The 14132-nt window shown below is 33.8% G+C and overlaps 1 long non-coding RNA gene and 1 pseudogene across 2 annotated transcripts in view; both read left to right on the forward strand.

Annotated features, from left to right (window-relative positions):
- Positions 1-14132, forward strand: part of LOC145256305 (uncharacterized) — a 607467-nt gene that overhangs the window by 136999 nt on the left and 456336 nt on the right. The gene's annotated exons all lie outside the window — the stretch shown is intronic.
- On the forward strand, positions 9311-9428 carry LOC145256549 (5S ribosomal RNA; annotated as a pseudogene).

Raw genomic sequence — 14132 nt, forward strand, 5'->3', positions numbered from 1 at the left:
CCTAACAGGTACTACCACTCCAGGTCAGAGTGAACCTGGGAGCAATTGTAACTAAAGGGTGGCTCCACACTCCCCAAAGCCCACAAGCTGGGGCCTCACCACTGGATATAGTTTAAGGTCATATCCAGGACCCCCATTGAGGGGCTTTTACCCTCTGCAGGGGGGCAGTTGGCGTATTCTAATGCCCCACCGACAGGGCCTAAATTTTTAAGTAACAGACATATGAGGCTTTATTGCAAAACGCACCCTCTTATGACAAAGCGCGTCCGAGACAACGCTGCTTTCTTAGAACTCCACACTCGTGAAACTGCCTTCCGTTTTCCTGCTTTCCAGCTGACTACAATATGGTTGTCTTCAAGTCCAATGTAAACAAGTTCTTGATAAGCCGTTCCCCTTAAGTTAACAAATTTATTGAATTTCTATTACTGACAATTACTATATTGTCCAATTGACTACCGTAGACTCTTTAACCCTTATCCTCGAGTGACCCCTGGGCCTTGATAAATGGTGATGCCTATGTAAAAAAAGACACCACTGCACAATAATCATTCACTATTGTAAAACGTACTAAGGGAGTCATAGAGACTATGCACAAAAATTAATTCAGAGATACAAAATGTCGCTCGTTTCAATGGTACCATCCCGATCCTCGCAGTTCTTTAACTTTTCGTGTTAAACAAAGTAGGCTTTACATTTTGAATGGCTTTCGTATACATATATATATATATATATATATATATATATATATATATATATATATTTATGTGTGTGTGTGTGTGTGTTAAGTGTACGTGCGGATTTTTACAGACATACTTTTCTTTCTCCAACCTTACATCATGGCAAGAAAGAAGAAGTAAAAAAGAAATTAAAAAAACGTACTGAGATTGGAGTTTGACTCCGAAATATATTTAAATTATAAATTTCAAGCAAGTAAAATATTTGTTTATTTTCCTAATATTGCGTTGCGAATTGGCTTTCAAGCGAACTTGATTGCATTTTTATTACATATATATATATTTATATATATATATATATATAAATACCCCCGCACGTACTCTCTCTCTCACACACACACACACACACACAAACACACACACACACGCATATATATATATATATATATATATATATATATATATATATATATATATATATCCAGAATGATGTATGCCGCCGTTCATTTACGTATCAACATGTCCATAAATTCTAAAAATGTATTAAACTTTACATAAAGAAGCAAACACATTTTAAACATACAAATGTCGTCGTTTATTCGTTTTATTTGGTTTTTATTCTTTTATTCAATGTCGATATATCAGTTGTGACTAGTTATTCTTATTTTCTCTCATTGTCAGCTCACACTTATTTAAGGGAAAGAAGAAAAAAGGGTGTTTTTTCTTAGAGTTTACTTCGCTAGATTTGCCTGCAGATTCATCGATTCGTATAAATTATTCCAGCACTAAGAAAAAAAAAAAAAACACGAATATCATTCAAGATAGATCCGAATAAATTTCGAGAGAAATTCAAGGGCTAGAAAGTGCGCCAATCTTTTTACGTCTCAACAAACTAAGATGGTGTTAAATATGTATGAGGAACTTTTGAATACAGCTCGATTAGTTTTCGTTTGCAGTCGTTGGATAATGTGTATATTCAGCACCCCAATTATTCAAGTATCTGCAAGTAATAGATTTAGAGTTACTTAAAGTTGGTAATACTTTTTCTAAAGATAAACTGCATTGCTACAGCCGAAAATAATATATATATATATATATATATATATATATATATATATATATATATATATATATATATATATATATATATATATCGATGCCTCCGTTCAATCGCGAAAGACATACGATACCCACTGTAGGGGCAGTTGCGCGTGTAATTGTGTTACAAGGATTGCGCAATCTCCAGCCATACCTCTCCTGAATCTGCATTGCTTGATTCCAGTGGCAAGTAGAAGTCCGAGACGACTGGAAACAATGCCGAGATAAGCGAAGAGCACACACAGCACAAGGAAGTCCCAAATGGTCACCCATCTTGTACTAGCCAGACTCATCGTTGCTTAACTTCGGTGATCTGACGGGAACCGGTGTGTCAACGTGATTATGCAGTACATCTATATTATAATTATAATAACACGCAAAGGGAATTGAATGTTCGTGTATACATTCCAACTAGTGCCACCGCTTTCGACAGAAATATAATCTCTATCTATGCATTTATGAAACTCAAATGACCTTCTAACGCATGTTGTAACCCAACATCCGGTTTACAACTTCCGGTTGCGCATGAGTACATAAACAAATAATCAACGCGACAATAAAATATATTGTTTTACTGTGTACGTTTTCAGCGTCCCAATTGTTTGGGTTTTTTTTTCGCGTTTAAAACAATCCAAATAAACAATCTTTAATACTTTCTGCATTTTTTTACGCCGTTTATTTCCGTATTACATTTAAGTTATTATAACGCAATTTTCTTACAAATAAATCTACTTTAACCCGTTTACAACCGTAAGAGCGTTTTACAACGGCGATTTACCTACCGCCTTGGTTTTTTTATTTATTCGCCATGTTGCAATACACCTTTCTTTAAAAAAAACATTCATACATTTTGTTCTACACTACCAAAATAAATATCCCCGAAAGTATGTTTGTTTTTATTTGCGTAACAAATAAATATTTAACGCGACAATAAAACGTAATGTTTTACTGTGTGCGTTTTCAGCGTCCCAACTCTTTTTTTTTTTTCGCGTTTACATTAAAAGTTATATAAAAATTTGAATTTAACTTTAAGTATTATGGTAACTGTTCAGTGCACATTTTTCTATAAGTATGGTAAACCACTTATAATTCAATGGTTGTAAGTTTTTGTTTACAAAAATAAACAATTATAAACAAAACAACTCATAGAAATTTATCTATATTCTGTTTTCATTTTAATATACTTTCATAGAAATGTTTCTGCTATGTCACAAAAATCTATTTTCTTTACATACCAAGTGTCACGCTCATACATTAATTCCATATCTAATATAACATACTGACCCAACATGTCAAGGATAGTCTACTATATATATAAAAAGTAAGGTATGTGTGTGAGGACACCTCTCAACCTTTTTTTGTTACACAGGCATTGCCACTTATCAAGGCCAAGAGGTAACTCGTGGATAAGGGTGTACAGTAGAAATTGGACAATATAGTATTCGTTAGTAATGGAAATTCGGTAAAATTATAACAAGTGGAACAGCTGATCAAGAACTTGTTTACGTTAGACTTGAAGACAACCATATTGTACTCGGCTGGAAACCAGGAAAACGGAAGACAATTCAACAGGCGTGCAGTTCTAAAAAAGAAGCTTTGTTCATGGAATCTACCTTTAGGTTTAGGCATATATAAAGAGTGGGGGAATTATTCATAGTGTTTTCAGCTAAACGAATGTTTCTTGTGAAAGTTAGGCGAGGGGTTACCATAGACTGAAGCGCAGTCGAACACTTTCCATGTAAATAATGATACAGCAGAGACAAACTCGCAACATCTCTTCTGTGACATAGAGGTTACAGGGAAGAAAAAAGGACATCTCCTACGAGGCTATGAAGTCTATTTAAACGCTATCAAGGCAGGACAAGTCCTTTCTAGCAGCTTCTGCCCAGATGTGGCAACAGTATTCCATCCTTGAACGTACATGGCTCTTATATAGATAGAGAATTGCATCAGCAGTGAGATATCTACTGGACCGATAGAAAGATTCCACCATTTTTCCAGCGGCCTTGGCAACATATTTGATGTACGTGTTCCATTAAAGATCAGGAGTAATCATCAAGCCCAAAAGCTTGTCAAAACTTGAGGCCTCCTCAAGACGAGAGCCATTCATTCAATTGGTGCCAGATGGGGATCAGAAAGTTGATGATGTAAAGAGAGAAGCTTAGTTTTAGATGCATTAAAAGTAACCAACCACTCCGTTCCCCATTGTACCGCGTGCTCAAGATCAGATGAGAGAGAGTCGGAGAGAACTTAATCGTTTACTGTCTTAGATGTGCTACCATAGATGGTAGTGTCATCAGCATAAATGTCTACGAATGATGTAAGGATGTGATTTGGAAGATCATTAATGTAGATCAGGAAAAGAGTTGGGCCCAGGATGGACCCCTGAGGGACTCAAGCATTAATACTGTGAGCTTCTGATTTTTGCCCATCAACTACTAATCTTATGAACCTATTAGAAGGAAATGATTTTATAATTGAGAAGAGATTTCCAGCTATACCATAGCTGGAGATCTTGTGAAGTAAACATTTATGCCATAACCTATCAAAGGCCTTAGATATGTCAAGAGCAATTGCCCTAGAAAGGTTGCCTCCGTCGAGAGATTTGCTAATCCTATGAGATATAACTGTAAGCACATCTGATGTAGATCTAGCAGAACGGAAACCATATTGTGTGTAACTAAGAAGGTTAGTTTTGCTGATATGGTTGATTACTTCTCTATTTAACACAGATTCCAGCAACTTACTTATGACGCACAGGAGACTTATTAGTCTGGACTGAGAGGGGGGTGAGCGATCACCTGAATTCTTTAATACAGGGCATACTGATAAGATTTTCCAGGGTGATGGGAAGCAATTCTCCTTAAGACAACGTTTACACAGTTTTGTAAGTATGGGCGCTCGTTCTTGTTGAATTTTTTTGAGTACTATAATTGGAATTCCGTCAGGGTCGGTTGCTTTACTGGAATCAAGGTGTTTGATTAGCTTGGCAACATCACGTACATATATTTGTATATTACATAACATTTTTTCTGAGACAAGAGGAAATTTTGAGGGTTTTCGGCCTATACTCAACGAATTTTTAGATTTACAGACTTGAAATTTGGTGTATATTATATTGAGACACGTGGAAGACATATAAATTGGTTTACACCCGCGAAGAAAAGACGGTGTGTTGTCAATTTTTTTTTTAATCGGTACTGGATGGTCATCGGATTTTTATTATTTCTCCACTGTTTCACGAATGAGCGTGTGAAAATCGTTCACAGGTCAGCCTACTTATGTTATGAATAAGTCGGTTTGAAAACACTATTTGATAATTGTGTCAAGCTGGCCTGATAATTATTGTACTTGATTCAATGTGTTCAAGTTTTGGTTTCCGTCTCAGCTCGAGTATTTATTTTTTACTCAAAAGAAACAAACTGTTTATGGAGAAAACAACAACAAAATACTCGCATGCGCATGTCTCAGTTTCTGTATGAATTAAAATATATTATTTATGCGTATTTCACGACCGGGCAACGCCTGCTAGTATTATAGAATGTTGCAGTTTAGGACGAGAAATATATCGATTATAAAGGAAAGTAAAGTATCCTATATCTAGAAGATACTAGTGAATACTATATGTGCTATTTAGCTTAAGGATAATATAATAATATAATAATATAATAATATAGCCCTGTGAAGAAGAAAATCAATGACATAATTGATATTATATAATTATACTCTAATAAGTTTATATAAACAATTATTGATTTCGTCATAAATTTTGCACAAGTAAGTATTACTTTTGATTTTACCTTAAAACAGTTAAAGCAGCATTAATGACATTTTCTCTTTTAGAAAATAAACGATCTGTTTTGAAAGTATTTAAGTATGCAACTATTTTATTAAAATCATTCGATATTTAAAAATATTTATTCTTTTTCGTCATACTAGCAGAATACCCCGCATTACATAGTAATGATTTCAAAAGTTTTTTAAAAATATTACTCGTGTACCACCACTTAGACTTGAAACCAAAACGTTTAGCTTATGATTTATTTTTTAATCTGCTGTAAATGACTGAGCTATGAAAATATGTTGGCTACATGGATAACAATTAAAATATGAACCAATGACTACTACTTTAGGCATGTATATTCGTACTACCGTCGTTCGACCATCACCTGGCATTTTTTTTTTTTTAATATTTTTACACTTTTGTACTGCTTTACCCGGGCTCAAACCCAAATATAAAGCTGTGCATGGGTTACAATACCTTATATATGAAGTTTCATGTTTGTAGACCAAAAACTGTAGGAGGAGTTCGGTAGGCAATATTTTTTTAAACAAAAATATATGCGTATCAATAAATATATATGAAAAGAGTTTTATCTTTGCTATAAACTTTTTCCGCAAATATTACGCAAGTATAAATCATGTAGAATATCTGGGTGAATATAATTACAAATAATAGTTTACTAAAGATGTTCATCTAATAAGAAAACCGAATAACTAATAAGGAATATATTAAAATGTATGTTTAAAAGAATATGCAAATTAGCTAGATCTTTTGCTAGTGAATGCAATTCCACGACGCATATATAACAAAGTTGCATTTCATTTTAAGATAAATAGAAAAAGAAGGTTCTTGGCCTTCGGACCGGGCTCAAGGTGTAGTATTTGTTCAGAGGCTACACTTAAGTAAATTTTTCATTGGTCAAAGGAGAGGAAACCCTGAATACTGAGACAATTATTATGTTTGGCTCCTGCCAGAGAGACCCCTTTTTTTTTTTTGGAGAAAGCTGGTTTTCCCCGATTTTAAAAATGACCTTGTGTCGCATATTGCTTTCATGGAGAAGCAAATAAATAGCAATCGAAAAAACGGTTGCCTTTTTACTTTCTTCGGGCTAAGATCAAAGTGTAGTATCTGTTCTACTGCACTACACTTTTTTGGTCTCGGGTAATGGAGGCGAAATCCTTCACGACTGATGCATTTTTATTTTTAGTACTATCCAGAATTTACCTTTTGGGGGGAGCTAGTTTCACCCTACATTTAAAACCGCTCATGTGCCTAACTTTGCCCTCGTGAGGAGGCAAGTAAACAACAAAAACAGAAAAAAGAAAAAATTGCCTTGGCCTTCAGGCCAAGATCAAAGTGTAGTATTTGTTCTGATGCTACACTTAAGATAATTTGTCCTTGGTCTAAGGACGGGAAACCCTGAATACTGAGACGATTATTATGTTTGGCTACTGATTGCGTGCCTTTTGTTGCCCTTATTTTGGAGAGCTTCTTTACTCCCACATTAAAAATGACCTTGTGTCACATTTTGCTTTCATGGGGAAGCAAATAAATGCTAATAGAAAAAAGGGCTTTTCATATGAATATCAATACGCAACAACAGAAATTCATACGAGTATATGTATATATATATATATATATATATATATATAGTACGAGTATATATATATATATATATATATATATATATATATATATATATATGTATACAAGCAAAAGTACCTGTCGTTGACAGGGTTCAAAAAAAGCCTACAGAAAATGGGCTCTGATTTATGAAAGTATGATAGGTTATGAAAAGGAAGGGTTATAAAGAGATAGCTTCGGATTTTGGGGGCATCAAAAAAAAAAAACCAAAGCAAAATATGATGAAAGTAAAAATAAAATAGATAAACCCCATAATTTATTATACCATACCTGTTTACACTGAAACACTTATCACAATATTCTGTTGATCTATATTAAAAAACCTTGTTAAACTTTATGACATATTTCCATTCTATGGAGGTCAAGCGCGAACGAACACCCCATAATTTTATTATACCACATTTCTCCAAACTGAAACATAATTATCAAAGTATACTTACGCAGATAGATATAAAAAGTCTCTGTTAAAGTGTATGCCTATTTCCATTCTATGGAGGCAGGCGCGAACGCAGAACCCCCAATTTTATTATACCATCCCTATTTAAGTTAAACATGCTTATCAAAGTGTTCTTTATACATCTATATCAAAAACACTTGTAAACGTTTTTTTTTTTTAATTTTTACATTTTTTATTTCCATACTTTATGGACCAGGCGCGTACGCAGACCCCACAATTTTAATGACTCATTAAGCCAGATCAAACATACTCATTCCTGTTTCTCGATACATCTATCATTATATGATATCAGTTTTCTATAATAGTCAAAAATATAGGAGCCTATTCGTGACCAGACACACACACACACACACACACACACAAACACACACACAGATGTTCAGTTATATATATATATATATATATATATATATATATATATATATATATATATATATATATAGTGGCCCATAAGTCACTTTACAGTTTGAAAATCGAAGAATTTTTCTTAAATGACTGTATTCAATTAATTCTTTTTTTTTAACACAGTTATCGTATGGAAATTGGTCTGATTTAATTACGAAAGGTAATGCCTCTTGAGTAGCCTCCATTCTCGGCTTTGCAAAGTCGAGCTCTTTCTAAGCTATTCTATAAGACAGTTCTTAACATCGGAAGTTCTAGGGAAATGATTTCCTGTGTATGTTTGCCTTAAGTTCTTGGGTGCTTCGAGGCTTATTTGCATACACTTTGTCTTTAAGATATCCCCAAAGCCAAAAGTCTAGTTCTGTCAAATTAGATGAACGCGGAGAACATTCAAAATCGCGATTTCAAGAGATTTTTCGATCCTGAAACATCACAGTTAACAACTGCATTGTTGTTCTAGCTGTATGTGCAGTTTCTCCATTTTCTTTGCCACCAATACCCTGTCATGTTTACTAACTGAGGTTGAACAAATTCAATAGCATATCTTTTAAGTGGATATTGAACAATGAAATGGCGCATATAAGATCTTTGCATTGCAACAATTGCCTTTCCATTTTCAAAGTGAATTTCAAATATCCTCACTAGTTGTATTTTGTAAACTTTCCTATACAAAAATTTTACAAAGATTATATATTATAATTCTGAAAAGAGAAATTAAAATAAATTAATAGAAAAAAGTTATTGAATTTTTAAAATGTAAAGTGACTTATGGGCTACACCGTATATATATATATATATATATATATATATATATATATATGTATATATATATATATATATATATATATATATATATATATATATATATATATATATTATTAAATAGATCAGAGATTGACCGGGAGAGAGTAATAACCAACAAAGGTTACATATTTTCAATTCATTTATTTTCATCGAAATCGGTGAAATCCCCAATCTGACAATCAGGTCGATAAACTGTATGCTCTGGTTCCTGACTCATCCTTGTACACCGAAAAGAAGCTTTACCTGCCTCCTCGACTTTCTTCACATAGCATTGTTGTCTACATTGCATTGTAGAGAACCTATTGTTGATTTTATAAAATAATTCTTATATAATAAGTTGAATTAAAATTTTAAATACAAAAGCTGATACCATGGTTCAGAAACACTTTTTTGAACAGCCGAATCCCTACAAAAGAACCTACTCTTGATTTTATACGCTACCACCTTTTGTACGGCATAATCACGTTTAACACACCGGTTCCCGTCAGATAAACGAAGTTAAGAAACGATGAGCCTGGCCAGTACTATATGGGTGACCATTTGGGACTTCCAGGTGCTGTATGTACTCTCCGCTTATCTCGGCATTTTTTCTAGCCGTCCTGGACTTTCCTTACCAGTGGACTCAAACAGTGCCGATTCAGGAGAGGCGTGGCTGTAGATTGCGCAACCCTTGCCCCACAATTATATGCGCAGCTACCCCTACAGGGGGTATCCTTTGTCTTTCGAGACTGAATGGAGGCATCGACTTTCTGCCCGTTTTATACAATTATAATCTTCTCAAATGCACTTTTGTAAGGCTGTATAAGTGTGTTAACTTTGGTCAAAATTGGAATGTTCTTTCTTTAAATGGATGTTTTATTGTCGATTTTGATACAAAACCTAAGAACACTCCTCGATACATCAAATATATTTGTATGACATTTTTCCTTTTTAATCGGCCTTGCTGTCTCGGGGTCCATATGGAACGAACTTACACACACAGATCTACACATACAAAGTGCCTTTTATATATGTAGACATTCGACAATATTAACACTTGCTATTAAATTACATGTCTTGATAATATATTCATTGACTCATGTTTACGCCAGTAAATTGATTCGTCACAATCACAATGCTATTATTGTTTCTCTTGTATATATTAAAAAAAAAACACTGCTTACATTTATCCGGTATTTTTCTTGCGCATTCATTTTGGGCAGCGGGCAAGACTAAAGTTATGGGTGATTTAATCACGTGAAATGATCTGTCCAGAAAGGGAATACAAAGATAACATGACCGTTACGTTTGGATCGTTACACTTCAAATGTCTCTCGGACTCCCATGTCGTCTTGTTCCGTTGAAAAGAAACAACCCAACAAAAATAAATTTATCTGACTCGGTTTTCCTTCTGTTTTAGCAAAATTTTAATTACCATTACTTTACAAACAATGCTTCTTTTTATTTTCTAACTGTTTAATTTGTCTGCCATGAGATTAACAAAACCCTACCGTCTCAACACCAGCCTAAAAGTCTCTCGTCGCCACCACGGGGCCGCACATCCATCGCATCTGGTCGTGTGTTCCTTTCTTCCCAACCAACGTATTGCATTTTTCTCTGCTCTTTTTTCATGTTCGTCTGGCACAAGCCCATGCATACTTGCGAATTTGCAGACGTAATTATTCGGATACTGCTGGTAATACCTCCCCAACCAGCTATATTACGGTCCCAGCTGATATCTTTCACGGGCCCATACGTTTTACTGGGAAATGTTCGGTAGACTGGCTGAAAGCTTATCTGTTTATTGAAGTACAAATAAATATACATTAGTCTATAGGGGAGAATATCTATATATCTATAAATGTGCGTATGTGGGAGTTACTTCTAAACCTATATACTCAACTAATTTTTGATCTACAGATTTAAAATTTCAGACATGTGGAAAAATTTAAATCCGTTTGCATTCGACAAAAACGGATGCTAAGCAGTTTAAAATGTAAAAATTGCTACTTGGGGTGATCTGATATATATGTTGTCAACTTTTTCACGAATTCACGAATAAAACTAATTCAGTTATCTTTCCTGCAGCCACTTTTAAAGTGTTACTCTTTCTTTACTTTTTTTTTGTTTATGATGTATGCTCTCGACTGAGCTCCAAATCGGATACCCCTTTCTGGTAAAACATTCAGAGCAAACACTCATCTAAACAACTACCATTGAAAATCATGTTCCTTTTTCTTTTTTCTTTTTTTTAACTCCGTGTACTTTGATCTAAGCGGAGCTTCCACAAGCAACATTCTGTGGGAAATTTACTGGTCCGTGGAACACAATCTTACTGTGCATCTTCCCAACTCACTAAAACGTTTTCGTTATGAAGTCAACGTTCACAAATTTCTATCGAATCGTACTTACAATTAATCAAATTCTACACGGTTTCAGCAACCCTCTTCACTCCTCACCGTTAACCTGATGAACTCCTTTACACTTATCGTCGAGTGACATTTATGCCTTGAAAAACTGAGGCCCCCCCCCAGGTGAAAAAATAAGGTATTCATTTTTATTAAAGAGTCATTATTAAGCAAGACCCACATGCAACTCGACGATACCGGTTAATGAATGTTAGGTAGACTGTTAGGCCACACCATGATAATAGAATAAGATTGTCGTGATTGGAAAGAATTTGATTATTTTATCGGCCGACTCAGCAAGAATTTATTTACGCTGGGTTTCTAAACGGATATCATGTAATCAGCTTGGAAACTGTCTCGCGGTACTGTGTTCCAGGCGGGTATTTAACTGGTATTTTATTTTCTTTAATAGAATTGTCACGAGGAAGTCGTGAAATGAAAGTGGAACGTTAATGAACATGTAATCTGCTTGGTTCTTTTGCCTATCTTTCTCCCTCTCCCTCTCTTTCTCTCTCTCTCTCTCACTCTTTCTCACACACTCACTCTCTTTGCTAAAACATTGTTAATTCAATAGCTGCATAGCCGCAGACGAATAGCGTAACGGTTAGAAGTCTCGACTCTCGTTTCCGCGGTCGAGGTACGATCTTGGCTTAGGTTAGTTGTATGTCTAGTTGCATTGATGTGCTGTGATACAGCGAAACACTACTGTATGTGGATGAGTACACACACACACACAGACACACACATATGTATACATACATATATACCCTACCTAATATATATATATATATATATATACATATATATACATATATATTTTAAGTGATGACCTGTACATTTCAGTTGACCTATGTTATTTTGCCCTATATATATTTTCGCGCCTTTAACATTTCCTGTATGGGTCATTTTGACTTTTTTCCCCCTTTATTTAATACAGTTAAAAAACATGTTAAAACACTTTGAAAAAGAGGTAAAACCATATTTAATCTGAAAAAGACACACTAAATAAGTCGATAGCCCTTAATCCCCGGAGTTTCGAAGAAATACTTTCCTTCTAATCAGAGGGGAGGAATAAGCAACATGCGGGATCGGATTTTGCTTGTAAAAGTATTTGATGAAACAACAAGTAAGTCAAAGATCTTACTTGATAATAAAAAATCAAGTGGAGGGAATATGGTGAAGAAAAAAGTGATTTCATGTGAATAGATAGTCTGGTTAAAGGTAAAGTATCCAATGATGGTAAAATCCAAAGATGTAAATCCAAGAAAGTTGATCAAATTGCCATTCGCACAAGTACAATCCAAGAAAATCGCGTAATTTGAAGATGGTCGAAAATATTCCAAAAGGCCGAAATCCGTGATATATATATATATATATATATATATATATATATATATATATATATATACTTTTTCAAGTGACAAATATCAAGTTTTTCAGTTGGTCATTTATTACTTTCCAAAAGATAGCCATTAAAATATTGTTTCTTATTGCAAATAAAAAAAAACAACATTATGAACAACTTATATGGTTAATATAACCGGCGTTGGCAGCCCTTCCTTCATGTTGCGAAGATGATATTTTTTAATCTATTACAATTGATTATAAACTGAGTACGTTTCAAGAAAATGAGTAACACACACACACACACACATGCTTGACAAATTCTCACGAGAATAAGACGCGGAATATTCTGTGTAGCTTAAATGTCATATATATATATATATATATATATATATATATATATATATATATATATATATATATATATATATATATATATATATATATTATAAATTACCACCTAGCTCTACCTATGTATTGAGCACGGTTAAAGTAAATACTTAAAGTTTACACATAAAATAATACTTCCCTATATTAATTTATGTAATTAAACGAAGTAGTCATATATATATATATATATATATATATATATATATATATATATATATATATATTAGGTAGGGTAAATATATCTTCTCCACGAAGCTGAATCTTCACACTCAGGATAAAAAAAGCCTTCTTTTTCTGAGGATAGATTTTCGCTATTCATTTAGAATTCCGTTTTCGAAAATAAGGGTCGTTGCCTGATGAAGTATCTAGTTAGTAAATACTAGTAAACCAAAACATGGTCATGACCGTGTATTAACAAACTACTGCTTATTTAAAGACAAATATATATATATATATATATATATATATATATATGTGTGTGTGTGTGTGGGTGTGGGTGTGTGTGTGTGTGTGGTAGTTTGTTAAAGCATTGTTATCGGATAAAAGAGTGTGTTTGAAGGCTCGTCAATTCAGGAATTATTCAGCCGTTGGAAACAAATAAATAACGATAATTAGTTCCAAAGGGGCAATAATGTTCAATGAGTATTAATTACCTTACTATAAATGATATATTTCCTCAGAATATACCGTTTACCTTCAGATGAAATGAATACTTATTGAAAATAATACACCCTTTTTAATTATTTATCATTATTTATTAATTTATCTTTTTCCAACGACTTAATGGGTCCTACATTGACGAGCATTCAAACACACCTCATATATATATATATATATATATATATATATATATATATATATATATATATATATATATATATATATATATGCCCTTGATCACTTTTAATTGAATTAAGTCGATCCATTTAGCTCTTAGGTACAGATTATGATACAATGACTAAATCACTCTGAAAGACGTTAAAAAGGAATTTCCAAAATAAATGTTTAAATTAAACAGCATTTTCCGCGGTTAACAGTAGCCGTATGGATTGGGTTTAGTCGATTGGAGCTTTGATGGCTTCTGTCGCCTGGTTCGAATCTATCGACTGATGTTAATCGTGAGACCCTCCACTGATGATTCTCGAAAG

The sequence above is a fragment of the Euprymna scolopes genome, chromosome 32 (assembly GCF_053919585.1).
Source record: "Euprymna scolopes isolate OS-2025 chromosome 32, ASM5391958v1, whole genome shotgun sequence".
Lineage (NCBI taxonomy): Eukaryota > Metazoa > Mollusca > Cephalopoda > Sepiida > Sepiolidae > Euprymna > Euprymna scolopes.